Genomic DNA, 15,572 nt, shown 5'->3' with positions numbered 1-15,572 from the left:
CCTTTGAATGGCAGCACAGACATCTCATATATCAACCACTCCTACTCTTTCATTTTCTGTATGCTTGCTGAGGGTGCAGTCTGCTGCTAGTCAGTCACTAGCACTGAATACCATTAGCAGTATTGGCCCCATTATCAACCCCCGGGGTACACCACTAGTGACTGGCCTCCAGTGGGACTTCATGCCACTGTGAAAAACTTCTCAGCCCACCAGTTAAGCTACTTTTCAGTTCATCTCACAGTCCACTTATCTAATCCATACTTCATCAGTTTGTCTATTATTGGCAGCTTTTGCAGGTCAGGAACTCCAGAAGGAATCAGGTTCTATTAAATTCTATTTCTAGGAGTAGCAGACTCCTAATCCCTACAGCTTGTTACATGAAGAGTTAGGAACAGACTGTGCCTAAACAAGATGATAGTAGTTATAGCTATTTTGTCAATCCTACTCCTCAATTCTGTAGGAGATGATATACCATACTGAAAAAGGATCAAGAGCCATTACACAATTAAAGGAAGATCGCTGCATTTCTCTTCTCAAGGGCTAATATGCTAATGCAAATAAAGGAGAAACAAAGAACATTTTTCTGAAAAACAACGTGACCTTTTATAGGAAAACTAAGTCTCCTTTTCCTTCTGTTATAGAAAACAGGATTCTTGTTTCAAAATACAGCAAATCTGAGCTTTAAACTAACATCTGGAGTCTTGCACATCTGTAGCTTAACTCAGAAGCAGAATATATTCATTAAGTAATTTTCAAAACATCTGTTTATTTACCACTAGATAGAAGGAAGTAGAATTTTACAGTTCTAGCAAAGATAGGATGGGAACATTGAAATCTAATATATGTTTTGGTTTCGGCTCATCTATTTCCTCATCTACAAGCTTTAGAAAGTTGTGCTTTTTTTTTTTTTTTGTTTTGTTTTGTTTTGTTTTGTTTTGTTGTTTTGTTTTGTTTTTATTTAATTTTTAGAAACAGGGCACCTGTTCATGCCTGAAAAGACCTGAACACATCACCTCATGTTAATTCTGTTGGGAAAAAGCATCTGTTACTGTCCTGTCCCTACTAAAGAGCAGGACTAAAAGATTTCCCATTAACAAAAATGTGGATGCAACCTCCCACAAATTAGGTCTTACAGTGTTAGGTTGACAGAGGGAGAGAAGCCTTTCATGTTTGAAAGCACTAACCATTCTTGGTTGCAGTTGTTCTGCAAAAACGCAGAAATTATTTGACTTTATTCTTTCATTTTTAAACTGCTGCTTATCTTAATATCATTGCATAGCTTATTTTATTAGAACAGAGTGTGTTAGTACTAAGCAAAGACAAAGATTTCCTAAAGCTTGTTTATGATAGGCTCACACATTATTTCTCTCCCTTGACCACATGTGATCATTCCATTCACACTCCCAATCCATACTGAGAAAGCCAAACTTTGTGACTGTATCTTTCCTAACTTCCTGAGTTGATTTTTTCCTTGATAAAGGCTTGGTGATTCTATTTTCACTGTGATAATGTGTGCTAACAACTTTCAAGTTGGTATCACTGGGTGTTTCAGCAATTGTTTCTTCATCATGAAGTTGTCTTTTGAAGATTATTAATCACTGACAAGGGTAGCCTGTTAGCTCTATTAATAATGGTTAATAAACCATTATTCTTTACTTAATTTATACCCATAATTAAGGTTATGCTAAATGTTCCCTTTCCTAAAATCCAAGTCTAAAGATGCAAGTATTAAAAAGGTAAGAAGCATGAAAGCAGCACAGCTATTCTTGGGCAAGCATTAATAATTAGATATTACTTTGGAGAAAGGGCAATGCTTCATCTGAAGATGAAGCATTATCTTCAAATCTTTTTGTGCAGTTGGCGGAACATTCCCACTGATTGTGCTTCTAATCTCAGGATAAGCTGGCAGGTTTGCCCTTTTCTGGTTGAAATATAGTCTCTTCTGGGAAACCTTTACCAACACATACTGAAAATTGTTATGTCCTATTAAAGGTTGTTCACTGATATTTGTACTATTTTAAATACACAGTGCATTAGTATAGGTGAATTGTATATTTGCTTAAAGTAAGATTATGCTGAAAATAAAAGCCAAACAGAAATCCACAGGGTTATCTTCTTTAGGAAGCAGATTCACTACTGTGCTAGACTGTTGCTTTGTACTAAAGAGCTGTTTCATGGAACAGAAACGTCAACTAGGGATGAAAAATAGGCAGCTGTCGTAGTCTGGAAGAAATGTGGTTGCTTATGATCTGCTACTGTCTAAGGAACAAGAAGGTTCCATAGTCATTTCAGATTGAAAAGGCAAAACCAAAAATGACTGACAACCAAAACAGAATGGTATTCAAAATTACTCTCAAGGATTTGTCTTTTCCCCAAATAGCAATAGGAATTTCCCCTGTTTGTAGTATGTGTTTTAATAAAAAATAAACAAAAGTTGATCATGTGAGAATATACTGGAAATACTGCTCTTACGAAGAAGAAAAAATGCATGTTAGCCTTATTTAATGGTTGGGAAAATTTACTTTGGCTTCAATCGAGTAATTTACAAAAAAAAAAAAAAAAAAAAAAATCCTTACCTGTAACAATAAAGAAACTATACAAGAAACTAATGCATTTATTCAGTTATCAGTTTAGGGTTGACAAAACAGTCTACACTCCGTTTTAGTCAGAAATCTACCCTGGAACATCTGATGTCAAGATAATTTAGCTTTTACATTTGTAACATTTTTGAAGGGACTCACCTGTGTTTATAAACAGAAGTAAAGGACTGCAATAGTTTAATAAAAAATAAGAAATAAAAAAGCTGCTTCAAATCCTTATTGGAAACAGAAGTTATTGTTTAGTAAAAGATTTCTACTAGGTGGATCAGTGCAGAGAGTGTTACATTACTGATTAACAGACAATACATATGTTGGTAACATCTGACTGCTACAATTGAGCAAAAACTCTACAATAAGTGAACACAAATGCCAATTTCTCCCCCAAGATGCATACTGCATTTTCTTGCGGTTCTTCTAAAACTGTCTGCATGTATCAGAAATATAATGATGTGTTTTTCTCAAATGAGTAAGAAGTGTAAGAGAAGCCCTGCTGACATCTGTCATGAATTCCTGGACTAAAAGACAAGTGTCACTAGAAAGAAATTGCACATAAAATGCTATAGCATGCAATTATGGAATCACTTTCATGTTAACAGACATTTTTAATTAGTAAGGCTGGTCTTAAGAGGTTTTGTTAAATGGATTTTTGTTACCTCAAGTCTCAGTAGAGGTATCCTGAAGAAAGTATTTGCACAAAAGCAAAAATAAATAAGTAAATAAAATAAAATAAAATGTTATCTGACTTTGCATGCAATTGCATATATATTTGGAAATAGTACTGAGCTGTTTCAAGTTGGTCATACTCAGAATGCCTCATTCTGTTTGTTTCTCACTGTGAGGTGACACATACTGCCAAACCATCTTTCCTGTGCTCCTGCAGCTCTCCAGTAATAAACAGTATGTGCTTAGGAGTCAGGTATGCAAGAGAACGGTGTGGCCTTTTCAGTTTTGCAAGTCTTAAACTCACCTGCAAAATTTACAATCAATTTAGCTTATTCTTCTTGTAAAGAGAAAAAAAAAAAAAAAAAAAAAAAAAAAAGCTTGCTTGCAAGTTTCTATTAGATTGCCCATCACCAAAAAAATATTTTACAATGTTTATGCTGATCTTACAATATTTATATACAACCTTTATTATTATTAGTTATCCATCCATAACCTACAAAATCAAATCTTATTTCCTGAGACTTTAGTATTAAGCATATGCATAGAGTACAGCCAAATTTCAAACAAGGATTACAGTTTATGATCCTCAAGTATAAACTTATGATAATGGCATGTATAAATGAATCCTTAAGGTTAATTTAATGACACAATGTTGAATATATTAATACCAGATGAAAGAGATAGTTTTCTCTTTACATGCTACAAGTCCTTCTTTAACCTTTCTATTTCCCTATATGTCCCTTACATTGGAAATCTGTGCAATGAGCAATCATAAGCAGAAAAATATGCACTTACATTAATACAAGTGGTTTAACTTAATCTGACACATCAAGGTCACATGATTTATAGGATGGGATCTGAATCTGTGTTTCCTGAGTATTTCTTCAACAAAGATGTGTAAGAAGTCACTTGCATCACATCTCTAAGTGTGCAAAATATTTCATGCCCAAAATACATTCTGCTGAACAAATAAATTAGATGCTCCCTATGTTATGAAGTAAAATGAACTAAACTCACCGATATGAATGAATTCTTGTTGTCTTTTAAAAAATAAGAAATGCCTGTCAGTTTTCTGACAATAAAGAAGAGAAATCTTCAGATATTGATCTCCTTTCTTCATTTTGGTTCCTAGGGAAAAGAAGAAAAAAAGATGAGGAAAATTGTATGAATAACCAGATAAATTTGTTTCTATTTTTCTGACAAAAAAAAAAAAAAAAAAAAAAGAGGGAAATAAATTTAAGGAGTTCAAAAGCAAAACAAAACAAAACAACAACAACAAAAAATACTTCCAAGAACTAGATCTGGAATTTACTGCATCAGACAGCTGAAACTGATGAAAAAAAAAAAAAGTGAGCCCACTTATAGTCACAAATCACATGCACAGTCCTCACTGAGTATTAGTTCATGAAAATAGCAAATAATAAAAAGTGTCCCAGGACAGTAATTAAAGAATAAAAATGAAATAGTCATTTACATTATAAATTGTGAGTCAAAGTCTACCTTTCAGTTAAATGTTTCTCACTTTTCCACAATACATTTTTGCAGTAAAAATATGTACAAGGTAATTAAGCCTATGAGAGACAGGCCCACAGACTAAGTGTGATTATGCATCTCTAAAAGTTTATAAACTGAAATGGTATTTTAAAATATTTTAGAGGCAGCTGGAATTAAGGACTCTGTTTTTCATGGTGAAGTAGGGAAATGGAAAGAGTAAGAAAGAGGGAGTGAGAAAGACCACAAGGGAGCAGGAGTGAGAGAGGGAAGGAGGAAGATGGGAGGCAGAGGGAGGCACGATTCTCTAAAATGATCAGTAAGGTCAGCTAGTAATAATAGATGTAGGAATCTAGTCTCCAGTGAACTGTGTTTTGACCCACTTATTAAAGAAGTCAAGTACAAGCTAAAAAATTTGGGCTGGGAGCAGTGAAGTTCAACTACTAACACCATATTTAAAAGTAATACCAATTAGCTGGATAATAAAGCAATTAAAAAAAGAGCTTGTTAGAACCCAGGAGGGGCAAGGAGGGAAAGTCCTATAATTGATACAGGCTATGAGCTTTAGTTCTTGGTGACACACAGTTTACATTGTTTTTCTGGCTCCTTTGCAAGCTACAGCTTACAGGCCTTTGTCAGTTAAAAAACACCAAAGATTTATACAGAGAATAAAAACCACTGACCTGAAATGTGCCAGCTAATCATTTTGTATTTGAGGCCAGACTCATGCTAGATTTTATCGAATGGGAGGAATACATATGGTGAGCTGATGGGAAAGGGTGTAGTGCCCTCATCCATATCCCACTGCCATCCTGCAGGCTCAGGAGGAAAGAGAATGCTGGCACTGCCTCTGAGAGCAAACAGGTAGCTTGGACCAGGGCTTCCTACAAGGGAAGGGAAACGCTCCTATAACATCCAAAATGAAAGCAAAGATAAGATGGGAAAGGAGTAAGAGCAACATTAGAAACACAGCTGGTAATTAGCTGAGACAAGCTCCAGTCCTTGAAAGATCGATTTTGGTTTTTGGCATCACAGTGGCTGAATTTCTGCATCCTGTTACTTACTTTTCTGTCTGTGACTTTCAGGTTCACAGGTTTGATGATTTTTGACCTGCAGCTATACCCTACAGGTATCAATCCCAAATGATGCCAGGAGTCCCATTGTCCCACTTGCCCCAAGACCAGATTACTACACCGATGTATCTATCATTTTGCAACAAGCAAGCTAAGATGACTTCAGACCACACTGCACTTGTGTTGGCTGATCAGGCAGGGAAAAGGTAGACTTCCTCAAGGATTTAATTTCCAGGATCACATGTGAAGGTTGGGAACTGTTACTCTGTACAACCCCTTGGTCTGCAATTTCAACTAAAAAATGTTTTAAGTTCCTTTCTAAAAGTAAGAATTCAAAAGGCATGTAAAGTAAGAATTCAAAAGAAATGATATTTCCTAATTTGTATCTATGATATAGCATAACATTAAAAAATAATAATAATAACCACACAGAACAGGGATGTGCTTAGCAAGCATCCCTCAGCCTTCTGCAAGCAGGCTGTTGAAGGTACCTAAGAAAAATTAAAAAAAAAAAAAAAAAGAAAAAAAAAAGGCTTTTCATAGCTCTGGGATTAATGAGATAGGTAGCTTGTCACTACATGCTCATTATAAAATAATCTCATATCAGTAGTGACTAGAAGTCATTAACTTCTGGCAGCAGCTTGGTGACATATGGGAAGAACTGGTGGCCTCAGCTCACTTCTTAGAGCATCTAACACTTCTCAATTGTCAGTCCCAGCAGAAAGACTACAGTTTGAATGGAGGCTGGAGAGCTGCTTTTTGCACCCAAACTATTACAGCTCATGGAATTTGTAAGATAACAGAGCAGATATTCCTGTGGCTGCTGGGAGATGTCTCCCCTGAGCAGCATACATCAACTTCCAGTTATGTAATTTGGCATCTTCTGTGGATGCTGGCATCATGAAAGCAAAAGGACAGGGAAAAAAAAATGTAGAACACACTACTGAAGTCATTCTATCAGTTAGCATCCACCTGTTAGCAGTTAGTGACTACTCTGTCACTGTGCTTCTTTTAAATCATTCCTCTTCAAGTTATTCCTCTCCCCTTCATTTTGAAGAGCTGCATAAAATGTCACAGCATTTTCTTTTAATCATTGCTGTACCTTCAAGAAAGTTGGAATTTGCTACTCTTGGGTTTAGTACTAATACACAACTCCTTTGAACTGCTTTTGCAAAAATATGCAGACAACTGGGTAAAATTATTACTAAGGCGCTTTTTTTTTTTTTTTTTTTTTTTTTTTTTTTTCCAAAATATAGGAAATACCCATTGAAAATTAATATGAAGAGAAAACTTGTAATTTGATCAATGGCTTGATCCACAGCAGAGGTGAAGCTGAATTCCTTCAGAATGTACAGAAACACTGTCAGACCTGTGGCAGTCCATGAGTTCAAAGAGATGAAACATGTAACAAATGATACTGTCTCCCTCTAAGCTAAGCAGATACATTTGCAGAAGGAAATGCCCAAACTAGAAATGCTGATGAGCTTTTAAGCATATGAACTTCTCTTCCAGTAAGCACTGAGAAAAGCTTTTGAGGATCTCCTTTGCAAAAGTAATTACCATGTTTTACCCTACCGAAACAATGTTTGAATCTAGATCCAAATTACAAAGCATTCACCGTGAAATTCCCATTTACACACACACACAAAAACAAACAAAAACAAAACAAACCAAACAAACAAACAAACAACTGCGTGACATTTGTCACCTGAACAGAGATCAAAAGCTTTCTTTACTCCCTGATGGTGACATCTTGTTGCAAGAGATTATTTTGTCCAACAGCTTAACCTAGGACTAAGTATTAACTTATCCTGCCCTACGTAATATCCTGATGCCATTTACATTTCTGCATTTATCCCACATAAAAGCAAAATATAAAACAAAAGAACTTAACTTAGCCTTTTTGTCTTGGAGCGGGTTGTTGCTTTTTCCTCGGCATTTCTCTAAACAACCACGCCACTTTAAGAATGAAAACAGCCTGTGACAGAGAGGTTGCCACAATACTTTGCTCATGATGTTTCTCTTGAACTCAAGTCAAGTCACTTATAAACAAAAATACATTTCTTTGCTTTCTTCTTTTTTTTTTTTTTTCCTCTATGAAATTCTCACTATAAAAAGCATGTCTCACTTCCGTTACTGTTTCTTACTACCAATAATTTAAGTAATTCTCTGCTGCCTACGCCATGGCTGCTAGCCAGCTTGATATGCACAGCTTTGTTTCTTTGTGTTTTAATACTTTGCAAATGAAAATCCTGTACTAAGTCCAAGACAGATATTTTTCCATAAATTCAGGACCCGTTGCTGGCAGTTCAGGACTATGTTATTGTTCAGGTGTCAGGGAAGATGTTTAGACATAACATGTCCAAAAGATATGTTCCTATAACCTAATATTAAAAGAAAAACAGAAGTATTTCCAATACAGCTACTTGGAGATGCAAGCAAACAGCAGAAGAAATAATGGACATGTTTTAGCCATGGGCTTTCAGCTTCCATTTCATTCTGTTAACTGTAATAAATATTGAGCAAAGGAAGTCAGCGCATCTGGAACATCTAAACAGGGTAAAGTGGTAGTTTAACGGCACACTGAAAACATTGGCTGTCAGAGACATGCCTGAGATAAGATGAGCAGTCTCAAAGGAGAACAAATGGATTTGCAAGAACAGAAACAGATCTTGGTTCTGCCTCAAGCACCAGAAAGCGAAGAGCAATGGCACAGTTAATTAAAAGCTAATTGGGGAATCATGTTGATAATGATAAATATTTTGCTGATTTAATAGGACAGAAGGTTGTAGACTTTTAAGCCAAAGACTGTGACATTACCTGCAACTGTTCACAGGTACAGACAATTACAGAAACAGAACTTTGCCATTAAAAATAAATAAATAAAATAGTAAGAATAAGAATAATAGAAAACAACACTGAAAGCTGTACTATAATGTAACTGTTCATGAACAGGGTAAGCATAGCAGCTCACTCAAACCACAAAGCATTCATAAATGCCTCCTTTGTACAGTGATGGGAATGTAATTATACCCTTTGCAATGCTTTATGCTTTAAAAAGACCTTATTGGTCTTTTTAATTTATAACAAAGGGCATTTCAGTTTCAGATGAAGCATAAGGCCTCAAAATAAGAATCTAAAACTGCCATGTAACTCTAAGACTTCACCTCTGGGAGAGAAATGCTGAAGAATTTCTGACTAGTAAAGATCACACACAATGTCTTGTTGGCCTCTTGGGGAAGTATTTACAAATACAGGTTTCAGAAAGCATTATCAAACTGCTAGAAGTCACTTCTCCCAGAAAGGTCCTAATTATGCAAGCACTTTGAAACCCATGACCACCTTTCTGCAATTATCCCTTCCTTATTTTAAATAAACAAACTCCTTTTAATAGAGGGGTCACTGTCACTTCTTCCTTCCTTGGCTGCCCTGCAACAGTATCTCCTTTTTATCTCCCCTTTCCTACATTATTCTTCATTCATAATCAGCTTGGAGGAACCTTCTTGTTCCACTAGTTTGGGTACTAAATTTAAAGTGGCTTTTGCTATTTGCACACCTGAAAGAATACACGTAGTCCCACCTCCAAGGGCACCCACACAAAGCTATTGTGCCAGTTAGAGAGAGGAAACACAAGTACCCAATGAAGGAGAAAACAAGCAGCTGTGAAGAATAAATTATTACTTATAACAATGAGCTTTGTATTTCTTCCTAGGGACAAACAACACAAAAAATTGAGAATGTTGCTCAAAATTACAGGGAAGGACACATGCACCATGCTTTAGTTTGGAGCATTTCAACTTCCAGCAGCAGTACTCTCTATATAATTATATGTCTATATAATACTATTTATTTCCCTATCTCTATATTTCCCAAGATTCTAGAGCAATCCCTCTCATCCATTCCTCAAATCACCTGTCATTATATGGGGCAGTGACCTTTGAAAGAGTAAAAATGTGAAGAACTTACACTTAGCTTTGAAATGCCTTGGAAGAACAAACAAAGCTACAATTATGATTGGTGGGACGTGTCTCTAGTGGCAAAAGTATGATCAATCTTCAAGACCTGTTAGATTTTCACACACCAGGACTGTCCTCACCAACAGCTACAGCATATAATTAAACAGAATAGAAGAGGGACTGCTTCATCTGAGAGTAATGAAAAAATGAATTCTTATGCTGGTAAAATGCAATAAAACACAACCACTCTGCCATTATTTTTTTTTTGGGGGGGGGAATTATAGAATCACAATTGTTTGTTTCAGCAATTGTGCCATTTAATCCCATACAATTGCACCTGATGCTTTTTTACTTTTTCTTTTTTTTTTTTTTTTTTTTTTTTTTTTAGTAGGTTGACAATGCACTAAGTTGAGACCCAAATACACAGATTCAAGGAAAAAACCAACAGGATGAAATCCAACAGAATTACACAAAGTCCAAGAGAATACAAACTTATTTGAATCACAGTTGACCTAATCTGAGGTCTGACTATAACATTGTACTGTGCTTCACATTTACTGTCAAAAAAAAAGGGGGGGTGGGGGAGGGGGGGAGTGAGGAGAGAGAGAGAACTTATCTTTTTAGGCAAATACTGTGACTGTTTTCTTTAAAGTATAAGGCCAAAGTACATTACAGTACCTTTTAGGAATAAACCTTTAAACCTTTAAAGGAGAAACACTTTAATATTAAAGAAAACAGCATGAAATAGACTTTCCTACATTTTTAGACAGGAAGCAAGAAATTAGGATAAAGACAGCTTCTCAATTTAGCAAGAACAACATTATTAGCTCACATGATCTGGATTCTGAAGTATTCTGTGAGACATTTTACCTCTACAGCTGAACGATTAACAAAAGGGATTAATTTGCAACTCAAAAATGCCCTTGTTTTCTCTGCATTGTTCAGAAAGCTTTATAGAACACCACTAAAAGGAAATGAAACTATCTACTACAAATGCAGTTCTGTAGTTAATATTAGTATCTTCCATTAAAACATCTCCCTTTTTTATGAAAAAAAATCTTGAAAAAATAATAGTTGTTTGGTATCCTTGGGGAATACTCCCTCTCTATAGTGATTCTTAAGAAATAAAAATAATAACAACATCAACAACAAAAAACAACAGTATTTTTCTGAATCTGTTTTTATTTAGCCATGAATCAGTGGGTTACTGGGACACTATTAAAAAAAGTTGATTTACAAAGTATCAAGGGACAGCACATTCCTTCTCACCTGCCCCTCAAATTTTCAACCAGAGGATTCCTGCTTATAGAAGATGGTATGCAGCCAAATTACATTCCAGTCAATGCACATTTTGTAAGCTTCCAATAAGCATCACACATAAGACAGAACAATATTTGTCAGGATGTAAATGAAATTCACAAAAGGGGGAAGCTGTTCACCATCATGTTCTCTATAGTCAAGATTAAATTTCCAACAGAAGAGCTGCCAGCCAAAGATTCCTGTTTGCTCAAGCTACTGGAACTGAATGTTTTCCAAAGAAATACAAGACACAATAAGACACCTCATCCTGGGAGCAGCCAGCTACTTCTTCCTGCAATACGCCGTCCACTTCTCAAATGATTAAGTTTCAAGATGTAATAGTCACTGGCCACATTTACAAAGGGAAGGTGGGAAAGGAATATGAAAAAATTAGCTGTCCTCTCTCCCTCTTCCTCTGTGGGGCCTCCTCTTAGACAATACCAATACTCACCAACACCACAACAGCCAAACCACTCAAACAACTTTTTCTCCCATAACCTCAGGGGAAATTACTTTGACATCTTCACTTGGAAGCCCCTGTCCTCTTGTCAACAGACCTGAAAATATTTGCTAAATAGGTCTGGGGTGCTACTAGTAAAAATGTGATGATCCTACAGAAACCTGAACAGCTTCCAAGTGTCTTGATACAGCCACTTGATATTTTGTGAATTTTTGTTCCATCATCTTCAACAGAAATAAGCGGGAGTCAATCAAAGCCAATATAATTTTATTTTCCTCTTGCTTTTATTTGAAACCCTGCTTAAAAATGTATTATGAAGACGAAGTCTAAATCAACGCTTACTGGCAAGCACACAAAAAAGCATCTCAGTGCCAAGTATTTCCAGCTGTACAATAGTTTTGCCAGAATTTATCCGTCATGAGGACTTGCCACACCACAAATGGCTTTACTCAAAGTACTTAATCCACAAAAAGTCTCTAAAACAAGTGATACTTTTTTCTTTCCTTTTTCCTTCCACCATTTCTCCCTTCTTGCTGAGTCCCAACGTCACTGTTGCCTTTCTAGTATGTCAGAGATTTGGTACCAAGCTGTTGTCATCACATGACTGCCTTGGTTTTCTGCCACAGTAAACATACACATGGCAGCATATTAAAACTAAAAATTTATAGCTCTAAGAAATTATAGTTTAAGTTGCTATTCATCAACATAATTGGATGTTAATAGTAGGGTGTACAGTGCTGGCATTCATATCAGGTACACATACTATACATTTATTAAGTATAATTCATTCTCCTGAAGTTCTAATGAGGGCTGCTTAATTCCAGCTTTAATCAAATGTCAGAGGAGCCAGAAACCCAAGCTGAGAATGTTTTTCACAGGTGGCATTTTGTGAATAAGTCAAACAGAGCTTTTTTAGCATTAAGTGTGATTATACTTGGCTTTATCTCTGCCTACATACATTTTCTTCCCTATTTGCATTTATTTCTCTTGCTGCTCATAACTGAAGATGAATGGAACTGAATGTTATGTTCTGATTGTCTGTTTGTTCCAGTAACCATTCTTCATTGTATAACTACCTTTAATGGATACATAATATATATTTTAAGACATGTAAAAGAAAAAAAAAAATAATTGAGATTTTCAAGCGCTTGATATATTTTTGAGCTTTTTGAGATATTATGTGAGCTTTTTCAACTGCATATGAACAAGCTGATACAGGCTTTCGAGCTATTATCCTAAGTGCTGTGATCATATTAAGTATGATCATATGAGCATTCACTCCTTTGTCAGAAAGTTCTGCCATCCACATAGGAACAAAAAAGCAAAAGAAACTAATAACAGCCCATAATATTTTCTCATCTCTGTCATCCACCACCACTGTCAGTCAATCTGAATGAAAATTGGTGCACAGACATTCTTCTAAAAAGAAAGTAAATTATTGATCACTAAATTACTGCATCATCTCCCCAGAGAGGACCATTCCAAACACATTTCTCTCTGGCACATGTTATGAAGAAAGTGAAATAGGATATGTATGGCAAGACAGCAATAAGCACCAAGAAAGCCCTAAACTATAGTAACCTTTTCAAGGGTTGCTTTGGAGAACAAGATTTTCCTCTATGGAAAAAAGCTAAGACACTCAGATGACATTCTGATTGTCTTCACAAGAAACCTGGCTTCTGTCACTGATTTCTCCCCCAGATTTGGAAAGCCATCATCTGATGAAACAGAGTTAGAATACTCCCTTATCACTTCAATTTCTTATGTACATTAAGCCACCACAATGATAGCTCAGAAGGAACAATACACGCTACTACAACAACAAAAACCTCCAAAGATAAGTGTATCTATTCTTGTCAAAAACAGTAACCATCTGAAATATACCCCCAAAAGTCTGTCTAACACAACGAAGTCCTCTAATACGAATGTTTACTCTCAGATGAATATCCCTGCAACCAAGAGAACAGTTAGCAGGACATTCATCTAAGGAATTAAGTCAGATTTTGAAAGAAGCACCAAAAGACTGCAAGATCTTCAGAAGAGGCCTCTGGTCCCAGCCTTGTGTTTGCTCTATGCCATTCAGAGACAGTGCTCACGCAGAAAAATCACCAACCAATCAGAGCATGTAGTGGTGTTTTTTGTTTGTTTGTTTGTTTGTTTGTTTTTGGTTGGTTGGTTGTTGGGGTTTTATTTTGGAAATAAGTCCTAGAACCAACCACTCTTGTCTTCACATGCTTCCCTATTCCTGCTACATAAGATGAGCCTACCCTGAAAGGACAAATACATTAAATGTAGAGCAAGCCTGAGCAAAATGTGTGAAACTTGTCATATCTATTCCATTACTGATGCAGTAAAATCTCCCTATAACCAAGCCATCAGTGTCCCTGGATGCTGCCTCTGCATTTCTGGGAGTTCACCCATTGTCCCAGGTGCACTTACAGTGCCTACAAAGATTAATCTGAACAACTATTTCAAACCAGAGTAAAGTCAGACAAAAACTTGCCAGTGAGACAACTCAAACCAACTACTCCTTTTTCTGGTGGTTCATTTCTGAGTGAAAAATCCTAATGATACTGGCTATGCCCTTCCCATACAGATAACCATTTCATTTTCTTTCCCATCTCCTTTGCACTCTACAGATATCAGCTACTACTCTCTTTCAAACAATCTCACTGCCTACCTAGCTGATGTCATAAAGATTGTTCCCAATATGTATTCGGTTTTTGAAGTTTACTACTACCTTTTCAAATTTGAAGAATGGCTTGTACACCTGATAGCTTATACACTGTTTCCAAACTAGTTTACATTTGTCATTTACTTAGAAGAGATCAGCCCTACCTGCACAGCTCAGCTATGTCGTGTCCTTAGATGATCATGACTATACCAGATCTTTCAGTGCCAAATAGACAGCTTGTCCAGCATAAAAGATTATTTTTTTACTATAGTAATGAACATGCAGGTAGAACATGTACAGATAGAATATGTATATCAATCTATCAGATATCTATCTACATATCATACATATAGATAACTCATATATCAGTTGCACAAAAACCTGACATTTACTATCAATATTTTTGAAAGAAGCAGAAGCTGGATTTATTAAAGATGCTGTAGGCTGGTATGCATACTCACATCAAGTATCCCTGATGTTCTCCAGTCTGTTACTCATTTACTTTCAAAAAGTTATAAATCTATCCTATTTTATTAAAATCAGACCATTACAAAAATACATACTGTTGCATTAAATACTCCTCCATGTTAGCATTTTTAAGTCATTCTGCTGTGTTCATGGGGATGCAGGACTACAAGGTCTGCCTTTGAGTGTATAATTTGTCTTGGGGAGAGTTGATACAAGGGCTGATGAAAAGCTATACTCCTTCCACAATCTTATTAGTTGCATATATACACTGTACAATCCAAGCACAAGCTAAAGAGCAAGTATGAAAAGTGACATCTTTGTAACTACATGTGGCATCTTTGTAACTAAGTGCCACAGTTCTTACAAACCTAAGCCATCATTTCAAGATTAATGAGCATCCTGTTTGAAAAGCAAGAGTGAATTTGATAGTTTTGGAGGATGTGTGCTTTTTAAACAAATTGTATTTGACAGCTGTCATACAGTAGTTAACCATCATGCTATACAAGGAGAGAAGTGATTCTTCAAAGATAGGAGAAAAACGAATGGCAATATGGCACAAATCATCTAATGCATCTTCACATTGAGGAATCTACCCATTTTATTTACCCTTAATTTCTCTAAGGTCACTCTGAAAACTGTCTGTACAGTCTGCAATATGTGTGCAATTACTTTCATACAGGCATTAGATTTTTTTTTTGTTCTGGTAATCCTATAGTTTGCAAATCTGGAAAATCCTACTGACTCTCAGCATTCTGTGTTAGACTTTATGTTTGGTTGCAAAGCCAGTACGTAAACCTTTTCCAGCTATTTCTGTGTGTCACAGTCTCCTGTAATCACTTTCATATTTTATGAAACTAAAGACAAAAAGAAAGGGGAAAAAAAAAAAAA

General features: G+C 35.9%; 1 long non-coding RNA gene across 1 annotated transcript; it reads right to left on the bottom strand.

The window, feature by feature from the left end:
- Positions 1 to 4,280: 4,280 nt before the first annotated feature.
- LOC311437969 lies at positions 4,281 to 7,764 on the bottom strand. The gene is made up of 3 exons (XR_014693868.1): positions 7,722 to 7,764; positions 5,438 to 5,638; positions 4,281 to 4,391 (listed from the first exon to the last, which is right to left on the bottom strand). It is a non-coding gene; the product is annotated as an uncharacterized lncRNA (long non-coding RNA).
- Between the last annotated feature and the right edge of the window lie 7,808 nt (positions 7,765 to 15,572).

This window comes from Aythya ferina (genome assembly GCF_964211825.1).
Source record: "Aythya ferina genome assembly, chromosome: 1".
In the NCBI taxonomy this organism is placed as follows: Eukaryota; Metazoa; Chordata; class Aves; order Anseriformes; family Anatidae; genus Aythya; species Aythya ferina.
Note: the sequence above shows the minus strand (reverse complement) of the source record. Positions and strands in the feature narration are given on the sequence as shown.